Source organism: Mandrillus leucophaeus, unplaced genomic scaffold, assembly GCF_000951045.1.
Source record: "Mandrillus leucophaeus isolate KB7577 unplaced genomic scaffold, Mleu.le_1.0 Scaffold364, whole genome shotgun sequence".
Taxonomy (NCBI): Eukaryota; Metazoa; Chordata; class Mammalia; order Primates; family Cercopithecidae; genus Mandrillus; species Mandrillus leucophaeus.
In genome coordinates this window covers 2,976,569-2,984,577 of record NW_012103854.1, presented here as the reverse complement: position 1 = coordinate 2,984,577, position 8,009 = coordinate 2,976,569, and positions in this window count along the sequence as shown.

The window sequence follows — 8,009 nt, the reverse complement described above, 5'->3', positions numbered from 1 at the left end:
CTCGCGCTGGGAGTTGGAGACTGGAGCTGTTCCTATTCGGCCATCTTCAGATCTGTGGATTCTATCCTGAATTAGTAGCTCAGTTTTCAGGCTTTAGACTGTCTTTGGCTTGAAGGTCGAGTTTCACCAAGGACCCATCCTGTCTGCCTAGAAATTTGTCTGTCCTCTGTGGCTATCACAGTCAAGGTTGTGAAGAAAAAGGAACATTAATACACTGTTGTTGGGAGTGTAAATTAGTTCAACCATTGTGGGAGACAGTGTGGTGATTCCTCAGATACCTAAAGACAGAAATACCATTTGACCCAGTAATCCCATTACTGGGTATATAGCTACAGAAATATAAATTGTTCTATTATAAAAAACATTCATGTGTATGTTAATTGCAGCACTATTCACAATAGCAAAGACATGGAATCAACCTAAATGCCCATCAGTGATAGACTGGATGAAGAAAACATGATACAAATACACCATGGAATACTATCCAGCCATAAAAAAAGGTGAGATCATGTCCTTTGCAGGGACATGGATGGAGTTGGATGCCTAACCTTAGTAAACTAATATGGGAACAAAAAATCAAATGCTGCCTGTTCTCACTCATAACTGGGAGCTAAATCATGAGAGTATAGGACATATAGTGGGGAACAACACACATTGAGGCCTACTAGAGGGTGAAGGGTGGGATGAAGGAGAGGATTTGGAGAAATACTAATGGATATTAGGCTTAATACCTGGGTGATGAAATAATCTTTACAGCAAACTCCTATAAGTTTACCTATGTAACAAACCTGCACATGTACCCCTGAACTTAAAAGTTAAAAATGTTTATTGGCTGTTTTTTGTTTTTCATTTGTAAAAGTGCTTATTTAAGCTTCTGCTAATTTTTTTTATTAGGTTTGTGCTTTTTTGCACTGATTTGCAAGAATTCTTATACATTTTAGATAATAGTCTTTTTTCATTTCTATATTTTGCAAATATCTTTTCTCATTCTGTGTCTTGTATTTCAATCATTTTAATTTTTTTTTAATAAACAGAAGATCTTGATTTAATATATTCCAATTTATCAGTCATTTCCTCTGTGGCTAGCTCTTTATGTGTATTATTTAGAAAACCCTGCCTCAATCCAAGGTCATGATTACATTCTCCTTTATTATCTTTTAAATGCTTTATGCAAGGGATCTTCAAAAAGTTCATGGAAAAATGGAATTAAAAGGAAAAAATAAAAAATATAAACTTTATTTCTCAAATTAAGCGCCATCAAGTTCTAGGCACTTTTGTCATCAATCATCCTGACCTTTATTTAGTGCATTCCTAAAGAACTGAGGGTCTTGGGAATTTAACAATGTTAATGCAGTCTTTTTTAACATTATTACCTAAAGAAAAATGAATGTCCCTTAAAGATTTTTTTAAGATTAGGAAACAAAGAGAAGTCAGAAGGAGACAAATCAGGACTGTAGAAACTCTTCCCAATTTCAGGGCATCTTTCTGCTAAAGCTTTGGCTAAGTTTCTCAAAACATTCTCATAATAAGTAGATATTACAATTCTTTGGCCCTCTAGAAAGTCAACAAGCAAAATGCCTTGAGCATCCCCAAAATTTGTTGCCATGACCTTTGCTTTTGACTGGGCTGCTTTTGCTTTGACTGGAGCATGTCTACCTCTTGGTAGCCATTGCTTCGATTGTGCTTTGTCTTCAGGAGCATACTGGGAAAGCCATGTTTCATCTCCTGTTACAGTTCTTCAAAGAAATGCTTCGGGATCTTGATCCCACTTGTTTAACATTTTCATTGAAAGCTTTACTATTGTTGGCAGTTAATCTGGGTGCAATGGTTTTGGCTCTCACTGAGTGGAAAGTTTTCTCAACTTTAATTTTACAGTCAGATTGTGTAAGCCAAACCAATCGCAATGTCTATGATGTTGGCTATTGTCTCTGTTCTCAATTGTTGGTCCTTTCCAATTAGGGGATGAACACAATTTTTTTTTTCTCATGTCAACGAAAAGAGTAAAACTCTGTAAAATATATGAAGAGTTTTATTCTGCAGCAAATATGAGTGACTAATAGCCTGGGGCACAGTCCCAAGGAGTCCTGGGAACATGCGCCTGAGATGGTCAGGCTATAGCTTAGATTTACATACTTTAGGGAGACATAAGACATCAATCAATACATGTAAGATGTACATTGGTTTGGTCTGAAAAGGTGAGACAACTCAAAGCAGGTGCTTCCAGGTCATAGGTGAATTCAACGATTTTCTGACTGCCAATTGGGTGAAAGAGTTGAATTACTGTCTAAAGACTTAGAATCAATAGAAAGGAATGTCTGGGCTAAGATAAGGGGTTGTGATGACCAAGGTTTCCATTATGCAGATGAAGTCTCCAGGCAATAGGCTTTAGAGAGAACAGATTGCAAATGTTTCTTTTCAGACTTAAAAGTGCCAGACTCCCAGTTGATTCTCTCCTGGATCAGGAAAAATGCCTGAAAAGGGAAGGGGATTCTCTACAAAATGTAGATTTTCCCCACAAGAGACAACTTTGCAGGGCTATTTCAAGATATGGTAAAGAAACATATTTTGGGGTAAAATACTTTGGTTTCTAATGGCCCTTGCTATCTGTCACGTTGGTATCTTCTTGCTATAAAAAGACTGTTCTATCAGTCTTACGGTCTCATTTTAATGTTAATGCTGGTCAGCTGTGCCTGAATTTTAATGGGAGAAAGGTATAATGAGGCATGTCTGACCACCCATTCCCATCATAACCTGAACTACTGTTTCAGGTTTACCTTAGAATGCCCTTGGCTGAGAGAAGGGGTCCATGCAATTGGATGGGGGAGCTTAGAATTTTTGGTTTACACTCACAAATGCATCAATTTGTGAGTGTAAACTGTGATGATAAACTGGAGCTTTATCTTCAGAATCATCTTGTCCCTTCTAAAAATGAGTTATCCATTTGCAAATTGGTGATTTCTTTGTGGACACTGTCTCCTTAAGCTTTTTGTAAAATATCAGTGATTTCACCATTGTGCCACCTAGCTTCACCATAAATTCCATAAATTTGGTATCTTTTCTTGCTTCAATTTTAGGAGAACTCCTGTTGTTCTGATGGGGACTTTTTTTCAAACTGATGTTTTATCCTTAATACCTCAAACTAGATCCTATTAAGATATGGTCTAACAAATTAGTATGAGTTTATTTTGGTGCAAAACATTTTGAAATCCATGCATAGTTTTTTCATAACATGCATCTTCCATGAACTTTTTGAAGATCCCTCATATTATCACCTTTTATATTTAGGTTTATAAACCATCTCCCTTTAATTTTTGTGACTTCTATGCAGAAAAATTTAATTTTTTCTGTCTGAATATATAGCAAAATTGATTGAAAAGTTCACCTTTTCCTTACCCCTCTGCAGTGTTATTTCATTCTCATTTTCAGTACCTATATATGTGTGGGTCTTTATTCTACTTCTTTGGTTTAATTTCTGTCCCTGAAGCAATGCTAAACTGGCTTAATTACTCTATCTTTATAATATATTTTACTATCTGATAGAACCACATTCTCTTTTCTGTTCTTCTTTATAAAAAGTATCTTAGTTAATCATCATCTCTAAGTGAAATGAAATTATTCTCTTTGTTTTTGAAATACACAAAATAAAAACTTGTTTATAAGTGTTCATAGCAGTTTTATTTATACAGCAAAAAAAAAATGGACCAAGTGAACAGATGAACAAGTCATGGTGTATTCTAACAGTGGAATATTACATCATAATAAAAGTGAACAAAATATAACACTATAGACAAATCTCAAAAACATGTTGAGCAAAAGATGCTAGGCACATAAGAATATCTATGACTGGGCAGAGTGGCTCATATCTGTAATGCCAAAAATTTGAGAAGCTGAGGTGGGAGGATCACTTGAGCCCAGGAGTTTAATACCAGCCTGGGCAACATAGTGAGACCCCATCTCTAAAAAAAAAAAAAAAATTAGCTGGGCATGGTGGCATCTGCCTGTAGTTCTAACTACTACTCAGGAGACTGAGGTAGGAGGATCACATGAACCCAGGAGTTTAAGACTATGGTGAGCTGTGATCATGCCACTGCACTCCAGCCTGGGAGACAGAGTGAGACCCTGTGTCAAATAAAACAAAAAACCCCCAAAACGCCCACCAAAAACAAATAACAAAAATATATACTGTATGCTTCTATTTATATGAAGCTCTAAAACAGGCAAAACTAACCTAAAATGATATCAAATACATTAATGGTTGCCTGTTGTAGGGACTTTTCCAAATTATCTAGTAGCTGAAATGTTGCCCTGACGCTATTTTGTACTTGTAAACTGAAATAGGACTAAAATCACCGATTAGGATATACCATTGCCCCATAGCATAATCGTATGGATTGTTCTTGCTTTTCAGTGTCTATGGGTCAATAAACGGACACTTTTAAAGTAATAATAATAATAGCAACAACAAGAGGTAAATGTATATTGCACTTAATATCTACCAGGCATTGTAATGCCTTCACAAACCATTCCAGCAAAAGATCCTAATGGTTAAGTATTATCATTCTTCTTTTATAGACGGCCCAGAAAAATGAGGCACAGAAAAGTGAAGTAATTTACCCAATGTCCCATAGCTATTAAATGGCAGAGCTGGATAATGAATGCAGGCAGACTGGCCTTGGGTTCTGTGTTCTTAATCATGAGCTGACTCAATGATATGAACATGTTCAGTGTATGTAGCATTATAAGAAAAAGTTGATTTGGAAGTTCAATGAAAAGTTGCCTCTTGTTTGAGTTAGCAATATAATTGGTGACTTTTGGGGAAGAACCCATTAAGTGGGGCTATTACCTTGTTTTTTAAGATTTGAGGAAAAAAATTACCTCCTCCTTCCAAATAAAACAAAACAAGAACAAACAGCAAACATAAAACTGACTCTGCATAGAGGATTGATATTTTGGAGGGCTTGTATTATCCAGATTATTGCATTCATACAGCTGTAAGCCCCTTGCTTAACCAGGCTTGTATAAATGGGATCAGTTCCTTGATCTGTTTGAAAAAGAATTTTTCAGCCTGTCACTAAGAGCTAAATCCTTCTTTTCTGCTCTTCTGCTCCTAAAGATATTTATAATTTGTTTATGATTTATTGAAATTTGCCTGGCTGTGGGAGAACTGCATCTTTTAAGTTTCGGTTCACTTAACTCTTTGCTGCCTACTCCATTCCCTTTAGGAAACTTTGTCTTCTTAAAAGATGTTTCCATGAGCTCACATTCTCATCCGAAGAATATAAAATAACATGCTTAATACTGTACACAATGTATTCTCCCATTTTCTTTATTAAGGTACTGAGTGGACGCAACGGGTGGTTGTGGGTATATAAAGATGGCCACAGGCCGGGTGTGGTGGCTCACGCCTGTAATCCCAGCACTTTGGGAGGCTGAGGCAGGCGGATCCCCTGAGGTCGGGAGTCTGAGACCAGCCTGACCCACATGGAGAAACTCCGTCTCTACTAAAAATACAAAATTAGCCGGGTGTGGTAGTGCATGCCTGTAATCCCAGCTGCTGAGGCAGGAGAATTACTTGAACCCGGGGGGGCAGAGCTTGCAGTGAGCCAAGATCGTGCCATTGCACTCCAGCCTGGGCAAAAAAAAAAAAAAAAAAGGCCACAAATCTTTTCATACATTCGCTTCTGCTTGATAGCTTTGTTGGTGAACTTAGGTGAAAACTGTGATTATAAAAACCTTAGCCTCAAAAACCAATGATGCTAAAATATATTTTCTAATAAAACTAAAATTTTTTTGCAATGTAGTTAATATCTAAAAAGAGCATACCACGATTATCTCAGCTATTTACTTTGGGCAGATAATCTTTCTAAATACACATAAACCATCAGAAATTTTAGTATATGTTAGTTTCTCACTTCTATGCTTTATCTCCTTTAAAGATTAGCCTCCTAGAGGTATATAGGAGTGGATTATGTCTTTTTCTTTTTAAAAAACACTTTTACCCACTTAAAAAGCTCCTTTCTTCTGTCTCAGTTTTCCCCTTTATCTTTTCTTGCTCTTTCTCCAGGTGCTTTCTTTCTTACTTTAACTTCCTGATATGCCTCTCTGTCATTAATCTTTATTTCATTTTTTTCTGTCATGGAGATTGGTAACAATAGTACTAGCAGTGGGCCGGGTGCGGTGGCTCATGCCTGTAATCCCAGCACTTTTGGAAGCCAAGGCAGGAGGATCACTTGAGCCCAGGAGTTTGAGGACAGCCTGGACAACACAGAGAGACCCCATCTCTACAAAAAATAAAAAATTAGCCTGGTGATTACCTGTGGTCCCAGCTGCTCAGGAGGCTGAGGTGGGAGGATCATTTGAGCCCAGGTGGTCTGGGCTCAGGAGGCTGGAGTGAGCCATGATCATGCCACTGGACTCCAGCCTGGGCAACAGAGTGAGATGCACTCGCAAAAACAAAGCAGAAAACAGTAGCAATGCTGAGTCCTGGGTCAGGATTCTGGCTAGGCTAGCATTAGTAGGGAGGAGAGATGAAAGTGACTATACAGCTTGGATGATTTATTGTTTTTGAGTTGCGTTAATGGGAGGCATCAAAGAAACAACTTATTTTATTCAGTTTAATATGTCCTCATAAAGGGCATCCTAATTTTATATGACATGAGAGAGGGCATATCTCTCTGATCCTTTCCCAGTGGGCATGTCAATGAAATAGAGATGTATAAACATTTGACAGACAGCGCTTTGTTACTACAGGGTCTGCTTGAGTTGTAGGGCATTATGGTGGTTCCAATATCACTTATGATGCTGTAGCAGATGAACATTGATTTCTTGTGATCGTGATGATATTGGTTTCCTTTGCTCTTGTAACAAATTATCACAAATTAGTGGTTTAAAACAACACAAACTTATTAATTATAGTTCTGATAGCCAGAGGTCTTAAAATCAAGGTGTTGGCAGGGCTGTGTTCTTTCTGTAGGATCTAGGGGAGAACTTGTTCATTATCTTTTGCAGCTTCTGGAAGTTGCTTATATTCCTTGATTTGTGACCCCCTTCCATCTTCTACGCCAGTATTCACATCACTCTCACCTCTGCTTTTATTGTTACATTGCCTCTCACTCTGAGACCCTGCCTTTCCCTTAGAAGGACCCTTGTGCTACACTGGGCCCACCCACATAATTGAAGAAAATCTCCCCACCTCAAGATCTTTAACTGAATCATATCTGCCAATCTGTTTTTGCATGCAAGGTAGCACATTCACTGTTTTGGAGATTAGGACATGGACATGTTTGGGTGTCCATTATTCTTCCCACTGCATACCTGTCCTATAGCCCGCTGTTTGCATTTTACTATTAATACTATTGATATTAGTCAGGCAAATTGGAGTCAGCTGGACTATAGCATTTTTAGTGCTCTTTTTATTTTTTTGAAGCCTCCACATTGGAACCAAAATAACAACTGTGCTTTGATGAATACACAGAACAACATGCGTTCAAACCCTCAGAGCTTTGTTGATCCACACGTTCTCTGTGCTTGATGCAGAGAATCTACTAGGTTTTGAAATCTTAGCACTAATGGCTGGTATATTTCTGAGGTATTGTGCCCACCAAAGACATAAAGCAAATCTAATCCTTTGGATAAAGATCTCAAAGCCACAAAATTCCAACTCTATCTCTCTACTAAGATCTAATAGTGCTGAGGGCTTGCAAGAGTTGTTAATGTACCTTCTCATGGCCAATTTACACAAAGCATGCTATAAGAACATTGCATCATCCAAATTAAATGTGTAACCTACTGTAGGCATCAGTCAAGACAGAAAATGGCTTTTCTAATGAAATTTTAAGAGCGGTGTGTTGTCCAAAAGAAAAAGCTCTTTATTCTCATTGTTTCCACACTTCAGAGAAGTTGATGTGGAGAGTCTGAGAGGAAGAATGAGCAATGAGGCTGTTGAGATGGTAGACAAGGGGGTTTGTTGTGGGGGTTGAAAGATGTAAGGTCTTTGTCCTAAGGACAAC